At 45.2% G+C, this 14,105-nt stretch overlaps 1 protein-coding gene across 19 annotated transcripts in view; it reads right to left on the minus strand.

The window, feature by feature from the left end:
- Positions 1-14,105, minus strand: part of PALM2AKAP2 (PALM2 and AKAP2 fusion) — a 498,698-nt gene that overhangs the window by 137,696 nt on the left and 346,897 nt on the right. The window lies entirely within an intron of this gene.

Raw genomic sequence — 14,105 nt, forward strand, 5'->3', positions numbered from 1 at the left:
GATGGAGTAGCAGCCACAGCCCATCTGGTGCAATAGGACACGGTGTTCACCAAAACATGGATTCTGGGCCCTGCCCATCTCACGTTCCTGACTTCCACAACTGCCCATGGGGTGAAGCATGGAGACCCACTCTGCAACACTCATTATTTGTGTTACGCCAGTGCCTAGCAGCCCAGGTCATGGACTACGAGTGCTAGGTGCTGCACAAACACAGAATAAGACGGTGCCTGACCCAAGGAGCTTACAAGAAGTGCAAAACAAGAAATAACTTGACTGTGGCTTTAAAAGCCTCCACCTGGCTCTTGGCTTAATAAATATTGGTGCAAATTACCCTGTCTCCCCCACCCTCACCTTTTTTCGGCTTGGTGAGCTGATTGGTTTATTTTAATGCTGTGTCTGGGCTAGCAAAAAAAAAAAAAAAAAAAAGGCGGGGGGGGTGACACAGTTGACGTATGAATATATTTTTGTGCCTATTTCTCTATATTATTGTAATTACACTTTTTTATTCTTCAAAAACAATGGCATATATCCCAGAGACATGAAGACAGGAGTGCTAGCAGAGATTTTCAGCACAAACAAAATCTTCACACTTGGCAATTTGTGAGTGGATTAATATCTTTACTTCAAGTCTAGTAGTGTCATAATCTGAGGCCTTGTCTACACTAGAAAAGGTAACTATATCAGCCTATCTACTAGTATATAGCTAAACCAGCAAACCCTCCCAGTGTAAATGCACTTTATACCAGCAAAACTGGTTTATACCAGTTCTCCAAACAAACTAAGCTATACTGGCAAAAGCACTTGTTGCCTGTACAACTGCGTCCACGCTAGGGCTTTTGTTGCCACAACTACGTGGTTAAAAAAAACAACCCCCCGCCCCCTTCCAACTGACATTATGCCCCAGGAGAAGTATCTGGTGCATACCTGGGATGATCCCTCTTCCTTAGGTTTTCTGATAATCCAGAGTTTGGAGGCATTTGCTAGAGCAGCCCTCCAATTTTTGTCTCAGAGGAAGAAACCATTGCTTCAGCAGGACAGTGTCTGTTATAAGTTTTGTCCAGCGGGTCACTATGGGAGTCCTGTCCTTTGTGCAGCCCAGCGGGGTGCACTCACGTGCCAGAGTTAGCAAGAACACTAGGCAAGAAATATCTGAGATCTGAACTTGTGTTTCCCAGACGTCTCAAGAACAACTCTCTCTCTCAAAGGGTTTGACCAAACATTTGCAATTATAAAACCAAAACCGTGAAACTAGGGAAAGGCCCAGGAAGAGCACTAGAAAGAGGGAAGAGCCTGCAAACAATTTACAGAAATCAGGAGACAATTGGAGGCATCTGATGTAAATTTAAACGCTTGAGGGGAGTGGAGGGGAAGGACACCCTTAAAACACGCCTGTGTTCAATCAAGCTCATTTTGAAAGAATGCATCATGTACCAAAAGACTATTGGCTCAGCCAGTCACAGAATAATGAGTGTGATACCAGATTCTGATACCCCTAGTCATGTTGAATAGTACCTTACTGAAATCAATGGGAGCACTCGCGGAATGAGCTAGATTGGATGCGTCTGGCTCAATGAGTATGTCTCTCTGAATCTGGCTCCAAGAACTAAAATTTTTATTAAGATGATGTTAAAAAAAATAATAGTGAACAGAGTTTGAGCATAGAAGTTTCTGGTTATCAGGGAATATCATACAGATTATCGAGGGTGCAAAGTTTGGCTTAAGATCAGGTGGCATGAGGAATACATAATCTGCAATATCCCCGATTGAGGATAAAAGGTTGATGGGTCAAAGTACAGACATTGAGATATGAGGGTATGAAGTTCATAGAGTGGTTGTGTTCGGGTGTGGAGTATAATGAGTGGATATGATGATGAGGATGGATTGACCCTCATTTGGTGAGATTTAACGTTTAGGGAGTTTATGGTTCCAGTTCATATGATCCAACGGAGAAGGTCACTTGGTCCCTTTCTAGTAAATGTGATCTAATCTCTTGCCATCTTTCCAGTCACAACTCCAAATCTAACATTGCTCCCAGAACATTCCTCCTTAGAGTTATTTCAACATAATGTAAAATACAAAGGCGTTCAATGAATTAGCTGTCATTAGAAGCTGTATTGCCTCCTGAGCAAAGAACTCAATTAAATTTTACCCCGAATTTTAATTGAAAATTAAAACCATTCTCCAGAACTCTTTGGCAATGTATCCTCACCAAACTACAGTGCCCTCTCAGTTTTAGTCCTGTTCCTCTCCATCAACCATGTCAGATTATGTGATACGTAGTATTTATATGGCATGCTGAATGTGGGGCTTTAATCAGTAGGTTAAAATAACCTCCAAACACAACAACCAGAGCCAAGATTTTCAAAAGTGAGACATTTTCATCCTGACATATATTAAAGTGGTCTCATTTTCAGAAAGTGCTGTGCACTCACCCTCTACAAATCAGGCCTCTTTAAGGCATCTCAGGTTGGACACACACAATCACTAAATGATGTTTGAAAAGCTTGGCCAAGGTTTCCCTCAGAGTTTGTATCTACTAGGGAGTAAGATGAGACCATCTATGTCATTTCCATTAGATGACTGAACAATCTGGCAACGGCCAAGCGATATATTCAATGGCCAAGTCAGTATTTCCCTCCTACTTCTAAATCAGGGGTCTCAAACATGCGGCCCGGGAGCCGCATGCGGCCCACGGGGTTATTTTCTGTGGTCTCCTCACGGCCCCCCCGCCCTCCCCCAGCATTTACCTAGAGTGGCTCCAGCCCGACGCGCACCGGGGGCGGGGCAGGCTCCCTGCCTGCCTGCCCTGTCCCCGCGCCGCTCCGGGAAGCGGACGGAACCTGGGGAAGGAGGGACACAGGGGTGTGTGTGGCTGTTGCTTCAGGCACCGCCCCCAGCAGCTCCCATTGACCGCGAATGGGGAACCGCGGACAATGGGAGCTGCTGGGGACGGTGCCTGAAGCAACAGCCACACACACCCCTGCGCCCCTCCTTCCCCAGGTTCCGTCCGCTTCCCGGAGCGGCGCGGGAGCAGGGCAGTTAGGGCAGGGAGCCTGCCTGCCCCGCCCCCGGTGCGCGTCGGGCCGGAGCCCACCCCCCGAACCGCTCCTGCAGCCGCACCCCCTGCCCTGAGCCCCCTGCCGCACCCCTCCTGCACCCCGACCCCCTGCCGCACCCTAACCCACTGCCCTGAGCCCCCTGCTGCACCCGACTCCCTGCTGCACCCCCACCCACTGCCCTGAGCCCCCTGTTGCACGCCTGCTGCACCCCGACCCCCTGACCTGAGCCCCCTGCTGCACGCTGCACCCTGACCCCCTGCCCTGAGTCCCCTGCTGCACCTCTCACCCCTCCTGCACCCCACACCCCAACTCCCTGCCCTGAGCCCCCGCCACACCCCTGGGGGCAGAGTTGGGGTGGGGATTTCAGGGAAGGGGCTGGAATGGGGGCAGGGAAGGGGTGGGAAGAGGCAGGCAGGGGCGGGGCCTCATGGAAGGGTGGGGTGGGGGCGGGGCCAAGGGTGGCGGGGCGGGGGGAGGTGTCAGTAAATGCGGCCCTCGGGCCAATGTACTAGTCCTCATGTGGCCCTCGTGGTCATTTGAGTTTGAGACCCCTGTTCTAAATTCTATTAATCTTATGACCAAAGTCAGGATTTAAACCGAGGTCTCCAGAGTATAAGATTAACACAGGCAGTCTTAAAATACAATTTTGTCTGATGAAAATGGAGATCAGGGGCATGGAATGGATGCCAGCATAAAGCCAGGCTGCAAAGGGCAAAAAAAATAGCATTAAAAAAAAAAAAAAAATAAAAAAAAAGAAGAGCTACTTTTATGCTGTTCATTAGTGCTGGTGAAACTACTTTAGAACTGGTGTGCGCCACCAGACACACAGAGTTACAGTACCATACAGAGAAAAAAAGGTTGATTAATGCGGTTTTTCAGAAAAAGCTTTATTTAAGACAATTTGAATAATATTGAATTATTTTGCTCTCAAGGAGGAAAATACTCAAGTTTTTTTTTGGTCAGTTTAATTGTGATTGGCAAGAGACTCCAATGAAATGATCCACTCAATCCATTGCTTTCTTTAGTTTTTCCTCTTGATAATCCTAAAAAGCAGCAGCGGTAGCCCGAGAAGCAGGAAAGTCTTGTTGATTCTTAATTAAAAAGGAACAATTTACTACTATTCTTTGAAAATATTTATTAGGCCAGATCTTCATCTGACTTGGCATTGCTCAACTGAAGTCAATGAAGCTATGCCAATTTATCCCAGCTGAGGATATGGTCTGGTTTGTCTTGATCGTGTGCTGCAAACAATTTAAACAACTACATTTTGAACCTTGAATGCATAAAGTTAAAATTTTGTTTGAAAAGTTTTTTGTTATTTTTCTCTCCTACATATATTTGATCTTTCTGCAAGTGAGTCATGGTCTTTCTCAAGTCCTGACACTTTTGCCTGCCACATTCATGCCTGTTCCTCTCCAGATGAAAATAAGCTGTGCTATACCACTCACATTAATAACATATGAAGAATTGGAACTGCATATCTGTGACACATCCCACTATTTCCTTGTCACTTTGCAAGCAAGTAAGTGTTTTAAAATCAGGTCAAATTAAGTCTATGAAATCACTGATAGTAGTTTCCATAACAACATGGGAGTATTGTTCTCACGAGTGTATCGGCAGGAATCTTTTCTTGTGCTTACTTTCCGGGGGGCCTTTAAAGGTGGAAGAAAAAGTGACCTATTTACAAGAAAACATAATAGAAGTATGCTTGAGATTTAAGGCTCTTTTGACAGTTCTGGTTCTCTTTAATGTTTAGGGAATACGGTTATATATTTCAACAGACTGAAATATGATAAAAAATGATGGCACAATAATGTTTGGTCAAATCACCCTTTTTCCTCAACAAAGAAATCTCTTTTTATTCACAGCAAAAAACGACATTAATGCATTAGCACTAATTATTGGCTTTTGATGCTAGGTCTTGCTGCCAGATGCTGGTTAGGCTCAGGCGGATCTACTCATGTCAATTCCATGTGGTTCCTTGCCCTAGTGTTTTCCCCAGGTCTGCACTAAAACAGTTACAAGAATGGGGAAAAATCTTGCAAGCGGAGCATTTTTCTGGTGGTGATGGTGGTGCTAGATCTTGGTAACCCCTTGGTCTATATTTGTATCACTAAACCTGCCCCGATGCCAATGAGGCAAGGAACTTAAGACAATCCGAGTGTGCATGTACCAATTTAAATATTTTTTTCATTGCAATCATTAACGCAGTACAACCTCTAATGTGAGGCCAGCTACACCAGTATAAAGATGTCCTATGGCTCACTGTGACTGACCTTGGGGTACCCAGAAATAAGAGTCACTTTGTTCCCCCCGCCTCCAGTGAGAGGGACACTTGCTTGTGCTTAACTGCATATCAGCTCCCTGACACCTCCAGCCTGTTAGGCCTGGTCTACGGGGGGGAGAGAGGAGGGAGAAATCAACCTCAGATACGCAACTTCAGCTACGAGAATAGCGTAGCTGAAGTCGACGTATCTTAGTTCAACTTACCTCCCGTCCTCACGGCGTGGGGTTGATTGCCACGGCTCCCCCGTCAACTTTGCTTCTGCCTCTTGCCACGCTGGAGTTCAGCAGTCGAAGGGAGAGCAATCAGGAATTGATTTATCGCATCTACACTACACACGATAAATCGATCCCCGGTAGATCAATCGCTACCCACCAATCCAGCAGGTAATATAGACATACCCAAAGCTACCCAGACAATCCCCTTCGGGCTATACCAGCCCTTACTTTGCCTTGCAGGTTAACAATAGGTGCACCACAGCCCTGAGCCCCTTTGAAGCGTCTGCCTGTCATGTCCAGACCCTAATCCACTGAACACTCAAAGAAACAGGTTTGCTGTCCTAAGGGATCAGTGTACACACCAGTTTGTGTGATTCAGCTCAGAATCAGCACCTATCTTAATATCACAGCGTTTAGATATATTTATGTTGAAATCGAGGATAAATTTATTATTAAAGGTTCAATATTCAAAAGATTGTGAATAAGGATAATGGAAACAAAAGGGTTACATATAAAACAAAATCATAACACACTTTCTAGAATCTAAACTTAATAGGCTAAACTTCTGTTTAAAGAAGACTTATCTCAGCCAAGTCTTTTGCAACGTCTTCTATCCAAGAAAGCAGAGAGCTCATTTTCATGAATATAAACATGCCATCCATTTACTTCCTTGATGCAGGCTAAAGGGGTGTCTTTATCCGTTCTACTTACATCCCCAAAGTTCATTGTTTCTACTCAGAGCCAGGATAATCGTGGCTATTTTCCTGTAGATTTCACATCTCCCTGTTGACTTCGCATGTAGATGGGCCGCCATTGTGATGGCTTACAATGCTTAATTTACATGCAGAGAGACAGGGGAGCAAACTTTCCTCCGACCGAAAACTTGTTTGTCAACGCTGCCTTGATATAGACTTTAAAACACATTTTCAGCACATATACATAACTTATTCCATTGAATCACTACATACATTTCACAATAATATGAATGGCCAATGTGACCCTGGCTTCATTTAAAACCTCAGATAACACTTTTTGGTGAACCAGAATGTACATCCCAGAATAAGGATATTCTTGTAATCCCCTTGCCAGATGGGACTGAGGGGTTTTTGGATCACTCTCTCTATACACAAAAGTTAGATGTCTAACTATTCTGTCCTATACTGATATAAGGCACCTTTATATTGGTATAACTGTGTCCACACTAGTGTACAGAGATACAAGTAAAACCAGTACAAAAACTATTTGTAGTCAAGCCCTTAAGTCAAACAAAGCACAGGGACATCCCCTTCTTTCCCACGCATATTTCAATGAAATGAATTTAATAATTTACCCTCCTCTCTTGCTCTTTAGCCCCCTTCTCTATTAGCTGTCACTAGGAAGCTTTTATACAGCTGCATTTGCTGACCCTCCCACCCAAACGAGTCTAGGCTAAATCGTCAAAGAGTTGCCAAGGGGCTTAGCTGGGGAAGTTCCTTCATTGACTTCAGTGGATGCTATGCAGCTAAAACCCTACTCAAAGCTCTGAAAAAAGTGTGTGTGTGCGTGCATGTGTGTGTGTGCGTGTGCGTGCGAGAGAGAGAGAGAGATCAAGCATGTCTAACATTCCCACCTGCACCACGGAATAATATGATTTTGGATGCTGAGGGCTATCTTCATCAAGGCCATTCTGGGGAATGAAGATGGGTATGTATTTTTCCAAAAGAGATGTATTTGAGAATCATTTCACTTTTGCCCTTATCTTTGACTCTGTCTGTCTGGGCTGAATGTCAGCCCTTCAATTGCTCTGTACTCAGTCTCACTTTTTACTGTATTTCTAAGTGTCTCTCATCACTCACCATGACATCTCAACCCTCTCTCTCTCTCGTTCTGTACAAAATATCAAGTTACTTCTCACCATAAAATCTCTTCCGGGTCCGTCCTCCCCCTTAGCTCTGTAATGCATTTGGGGATGAGACATAAAACTTGCTTACTAAATATTCCATCATATATCTTTAAGGAGCACATTCTATTTTAATCCCTCTTTTGTTCTAGGCTCTATCACTGAGAGATTTGGGTGTCCATTATATTCTCCCCTAAATCCACATTGATGTTGATAATAGCTCCTTGTTTACAGTGAAACAACACTATGTACCTAGATATGAAATACCTCACACTAGAGACTGTGCCTGCCCAGTAGTTTTGTAATGATACAGCCCTGCACGCAACAGAGTCCTGATCCCAATGGTCGTCTACGGGCAGCAGCATGATGTTCGTAATACCATCAACAGAACACCCAAACCAGATCCCAGTTAAGTTAATAAGAAACTATAAAAAAGGTATTAGCTACAGGCAGGTTATTGGATTTTTCTACATACAACATTGCACCACAGAACACAGATATATAACTAGCATTTTTGTGCTTCTGTATTTTAATATTTATTGCCCTTACCATTACACAGCTAATCCTGTAACTGTGGTTATGACCATAAATTTAATTAAAAGTTAGCAGAGCACGGTATTAAGTCCTTGAAATGCTTGTTACATTTATGTGTAGAAGATTTCTGTGCTGGTACAATACTTGACTAGGGTGGAGCCTAAAGCAAACAGCAACGTATTATGTTTTACCTACATTATCCGTGATACTTTTGCTTTTGTTGAAAATATTTGTGTTTAGATAAAATCTCGCCTTCTCAAAGCCTAGATTTCATTCTGATTGACCCCCATAATGGAATCATAATGTTTTGCTGATGACATCACATATTATGATGCCACAGAAATAACTGAGATGTCACAAGTATTACATGACTTCACTATGAGGATCAGAATAAAAAAAAAAAACAACCACTTTCCAGTGACAGCCCCTTGGTTTACAAAGAAATACCTTACTGGTTATTCCAGCAGCTCCAGGAGACTCCATCCGAAAATATGCTAGGTACTGTACATATAGTTCCTGCCCCCAAGAGTTTACAATATAAGTAGACATGACAAAGGCAATATTAACATCCCCATTGGTACAACTGAAGCAGAGAGATTAAGTGACCTATCCAAAGTCACAAAGGAAGTCTGTGGCAGAGCCAGGGACTGAACTCAAATCTCGAGTCCCAGTGCAGTTTATTAACAAAGACATCATTCCTCCTTAAACCACAATTCCTCTCTTTAATTGATGAGCTAAAGTTACAAGGGAGATTCTAAAACAAGTGTGAACAAAAACCAAATTTATATTTTAATGGAATATTTTAAAGTTTTCCCAAGTGATAACGTCCATCTTTAACGTAACCCTACTGACACTTCTCAAGATTCAGTTAATGTTCTTTTAGGGAATCTATCCTACTTAAAATACATTATTGGTTTTCCTCGTTATTAACAAGGGCCCAAGAAAATCATTCTTCCTGCTCAACAGAACTGTAGGGGACCTCTTACTTTTGGCCTCATGTCACATAAAGACGTAGCACAGAGCAACACGTTTAAAACAGCATCATTATTCTTTTAGATTTAATTGTTTTCTACTACCTCTCTGAAGTAAAAGGATAAATGGACACAAGTCAGATATCAGGAATGGCAATATTAGGGTTACCATATGTCCGGCGGCTTTTCCCGGACATGTCCGGCTTTTCCCAGACATGTCCGGCTTTTTGGGCCTCAAATCCCCGTCCGAGAGGAAATCCCAAAAAGCCAGACATGTCTGGGAAAAATAGGGAGGGAGGGGCCGGCGGTGCTTGGCCGGGGGCCGGAGCCGCTGGGGCTGGTGGTGCGGGGCCGGGGGCCAGCGGCCGGCAGGGCGGGGCCGGGGGTGCGGGGCCAGGAGTGCTCAACCGGGGGCTGGGTCGGGGCCGGCAATGCTCGGCCGGGGGCCGGCGCCCCAGGGCCCAAGCCGAGTGGGAGACGCCGGGGGCTGGCGCCCCAGGGCCCAAGCCCAAGCCGAGCGGGAGACGCCGGGACCAGAGCCTCTTGGCCGGCCCCTCAGCCCCAGCTTACCTGCTGCTTGCCTGCTTCAGGCTTCCTGCGAATCAAATGTTCACGGGAAGCAGGGGAGGGGGAGAGGCAGTGGGGGGTGAAGCGTTCAGGGGAGGGGGCGGAGTTAGGTGGGGCCGGGGAGGGGCGGAGCCCCGTGGAGTGTCCTCTTTGTGGACACTTAAAATATGGTAACCCTAGGCAATATACAAAAACCTGTAGGAGAACACTTCAACCTCCCTGGCCACACAATAGCAGATGTAAAGGTAGCCATCTTACAGCAAAAAAACTTCAGGACCAGACTCCAAAGAGAAACTGCTGAGCTCCAGTTCATTTGCAAATTTGACACCATCAGATCAGGCTTAAACAAAGACTGTGAATGGCTAGCCAACTACAGAAGCAGTTTCTCCTCCTTGGCTACACTGGCGCTGTACAGCGCTGCAACTTGCTGCGCTCAGGGGTGTGAAAACGCCCCCCCCGCCCGAGCGCAGCGCTGTAAAGCGCCAGTGTAATCAGCACCTGCAGCGCTGCATGCTCGCTCGCAGTGCTGCAAGCTACTCCCCTTCGGAGAGGTGGAGTACTTACAGCGCTGCGAGAAAGCTCTCGCAGCGCTGGCGGCGCGACTACACTCGCGCTTCACAGCGCTGCCGCGGCAGCGCTGTGAATTACCAAATGTAGCCAAGGCCTTGGTGTTCACACAACTGCTAGCAGAGGACTCACCCTCCCTGATTGAACTAACCTCGTTATCTCCAGACTGATTCTTGCCAGCATATTTATACCTGCCACTGGAAATTTCCATTACATGCATCCGACGAAGTGGGCATTCACCCACGAAAGCTTATGCTCCAATACATCTGTTAGTCTTAAAGGTGCCACGGGACTCTCTGTTGCTTTTTACAAATCCAGACTAACACGGCTACCCCTCTGATACTTGATACCTCTCTGAAGTTATCCTGAACGCTGCTTTTTCCTCTCAGTCACAGTATGCCCTTAGTCAGCCAGAACTCCCATTGAAGTCAATGGGATTGTTATTGGGTGAAGACTGCAGAATACTGAACCCTGCAACCATAACTGAATATCAAGGTTTGCTCATAAAATGTAATTGCCTAATTTTGAGGGGGCTTATCTGGAGTTACACTCTGACAAAGTGTCTAGTATCAGAGGGGTAGCCGTGTTAGTCTGAATCTGTAAAAAGCAACAGAGGGTCCTGTGGCACCTTTGAGACTAACTGTTAGTCTCAAAGGTGCCACAGGACCCTCTGTTACTCTGACAAAGTGAAGCAAACAAGAGGGTACCTCTCGCACAATATCACAAATATCATTTAAAACATGGTTTAAAAAAAAACAACCCTGCAGACTGTTATGCCATCATTTTGGACCCAAATTGCAGTACAATCTTTTTATTAGGATTACAGTCTTCAGGCATCAAATGAGATTGGAGCCCCTTTGTACTTCAAGTTGTGCAAACACAATAGACAGTCCTGCCCTGAAGAGCTTGCAATCTAAATAGAGAAGTCAGAAAAGCCATTATCTCCCTTTTACAGCTGTCCTGAGGCACGGAAAGATTTAAGGCCCCTATTCAACCCCATGCAGTCCCACTGAAGTTGGACGGACTACACATATGATTAAAATTATGTATATGGTTAAGTACCTTGTTGAATTGGGGTCTAAAGATGGGATTTTCAGATGCACTCAGGGCTGATTTAACACTTCTCCCATTGAAGTACATGGGAGTTTTGAGATTGATTTCAGTGGAAGCAGAGCTAGGGCCTTGCTAAGCCCTTGTGAAAATTCCACCCTAAGAATTCACCCAAGGCTACACTTGGAAGTCTGTGACCTTGGGCAATTGAATCTGAACCCCAGTCCAATGCCTTAACCACCAGATCACCCTTCTATCTCCCACCTCCTGACAGATTTGAATGACCGGAAATTTCCATGCCAGCAAAAGAATCCAAGGACAGGAAAGCAGATTTTCTATAGCTGTGATATATTTTCTTAATACTGTTCGCTTATGATTTAGATGAATGTGAACTTTGCTAATCTGCACTTGTCTTGCTACAAAATTAATTAATGACTTATCCTTTGGAAGGATGGAGTGGACTGATGTAGAATACTAATTTGCCATAGCAATACAGCCATGAAACATATACAATCCTTGATTTAAAAATACTTTTAGGAGAGAGCTCTTAAAATTCTTGAAATATTGAAAACAAGTATCAACAATTTTGGCACACTGGTAGATAGGAATTATACCAATTGAAGACCTACTGCATTTTTCAATATATAGTCCAGGGGTGGACAAACTATGGCTCACGTGTAAGATCCGGCCTGCGAGCCGTTTTAAACTGGCTCGCGAGCCGCACCACGCGGCTTGGCCCCGCTCCAGCGGTCCGGCCAGGGCGCTGGGTCAGGGCCTCACCATGTGACTCCCAGAAGCCACGGCATGGCCCTGCTCCGGCTCCTACATGCTCCAATGGGAGCTGCAGGGACAGTGCCCATGGATGGGGCAGCGTGCAGAGCCGCCTGGCCGCAGCTCCACATGGGAGCCGGAGAAGGGACATGCCACTGCTTCCGGGAGCCACTGGAGGTAAGCGCCGCTCGGAGCCTGCACCCCCTGAGCCTCTCCCCATGCCCCAACTCCCTGCCCCATTCTACTATGCTATGTTTACAGACACAGCTGCACTGCTGTAAAATCTTCGATGTAGCCACTCTAAGCTGATAGGAGAGAGGTCTCCCGTTGACATAATTAAACCACCGCCCAAAAAGTGGCAGTAGATATGCTGGCAGGAGAGCATTTTCCACCGACAGAGCAATGTCCACACCTGCGCTTCTGGCGCTGTAACTTATGTCAGCCAAGGGTGTGTGTTTTCATACCCCTGAGCAACATAAGTTTTACAGACAAGGGTAGACATAGCCAAAGTCCAGTTCTTCACTTACACAGTTTTTATCCCAAGATTAACTGCACCAACTTCAGTGGATTTACTCCTGATTTACACTAGTGTGGGAAGCAATCTGGGCCCAGTGAATCCAGAGAACAGAATTTGGCCATATACATTTTGAAATTGTTAAGACACTATTAAAGAGATCAACAGCAAATGATTTACAAAATTTAATTCAGCATAAAGACTGCCACTTCATTCATAACTTATATTCTGTTTTGCCTACATGCTGATCTCCGAACAGCAGGAACATTCCATTGCCTATTGATTTGCTTCTTACTAAACCGCCTCAGACATCCCTTGACCAGGTAACAGACGATCTTTCCCCTATGCATCCGAAGAAGTGGGCTGTAGTCCACGAAAGCTTATGCTCTAATAAATTTGTTAGTCTCTAAGGTGCCACAAGTACTCCCGATCTTTCCCCTAGGAATTTCAATGTATGCCAAAAGGGGCTGACAGCTAAAGAAGAATTCAACAGGATGCTGGACTAGATCAACCATTTGTCTGATCTGGTATGACAATCCCTATGTTCCATGTTTAGGCACCTAAATATGCAGCATAAGAACTTAAGTTTGGGCACCCATTTTTTAATGGGCCAGGACACCTATAGTAAGACTTTTTATGTAGGACTTTGAAACTCAAGGAGACAGCTGGTGTTAGTCTTTGGGGAGTGTTATTACAACGAGCCTGGGAGCTTAAATTCATAACTTTGCCAGACACTTAAAATCATGCTCTCAATAAAGACACTGGATTTACAGTTTATTACATCAATTTGTGGCTCACTAATCCCCCTGTTTTGTTCTATGATTGCAGAGGTGTTAACAAGCCACTTCACCTTGAATGGTCTCTAACAATACATGTTAACTACTTATGCTAAACCAGTGTTTCTCAAATGCGGCCACAGCCTCCTGGGCTGTGATGGAGGGGCACAAAGCAGTGCCCCCTCCCAGAGCAGCCAGCAGCCCTGCCCCCCTCCACCATCTGCCGCTGGAGGTGCAGGCAGATGGTGAATTCCCCACTTTTCCAGGGGTAGGGGAGGCAGGCTTCAGTCACGGGGATCTGGGCTCCATCCATGTGGCAGCAGGCTCTGGTTCCAGGCTTCAGCCCCAGGCTCACCACCCCCGCCACCATCCCTGGGCCCCGCTGCCGCTCATTAATCCATTAATTTGTCCCAGGGCTCGCTGGGGCTGAGTAAATCTTCTGTGAAAAGTGATATTAAGAAACATACAAATATCACTTTTCACAGCAGAAGACTTACCAGCTAGCAAGTCTTAGGGGAAAGAAAAAAAAAGCACAATCAAAAAAGCACAAGAAACAACTACAAAAAAAGACAAGAACATGCAAAGCGCCTTATTTGTGTTTCTATTCTGTTTAGGCCCAGTAAAGAACAACAAATGTAAATTATGTTTATTACTGAGTCTGAAAAAAACCCCACATAAATAAATGACAATGGTTTGGACCTGTATATATGCATGTTTATTTATTTTTCCTAAAGTTAATTAAGTATTTTAGGAAAAATTGTCAGCGTGGCCACCAACAAGAGTTGGTAGCTGCACTCTGAGGCCACCAAAAAATTTGTTGTGAGAACCCCTGTGCTAAACAATCTGTTTCACCTTTTATTTAGCTGTGACACTGAGCACTTTCCCCAGACCTGAAGAACACCTCCATGTTGAAAG

This window comes from Chrysemys picta, chromosome 6, assembly GCF_011386835.1.
Source record: "Chrysemys picta bellii isolate R12L10 chromosome 6, ASM1138683v2, whole genome shotgun sequence".
Classification (NCBI taxonomy): domain Eukaryota; kingdom Metazoa; phylum Chordata; order Testudines; family Emydidae; genus Chrysemys; species Chrysemys picta.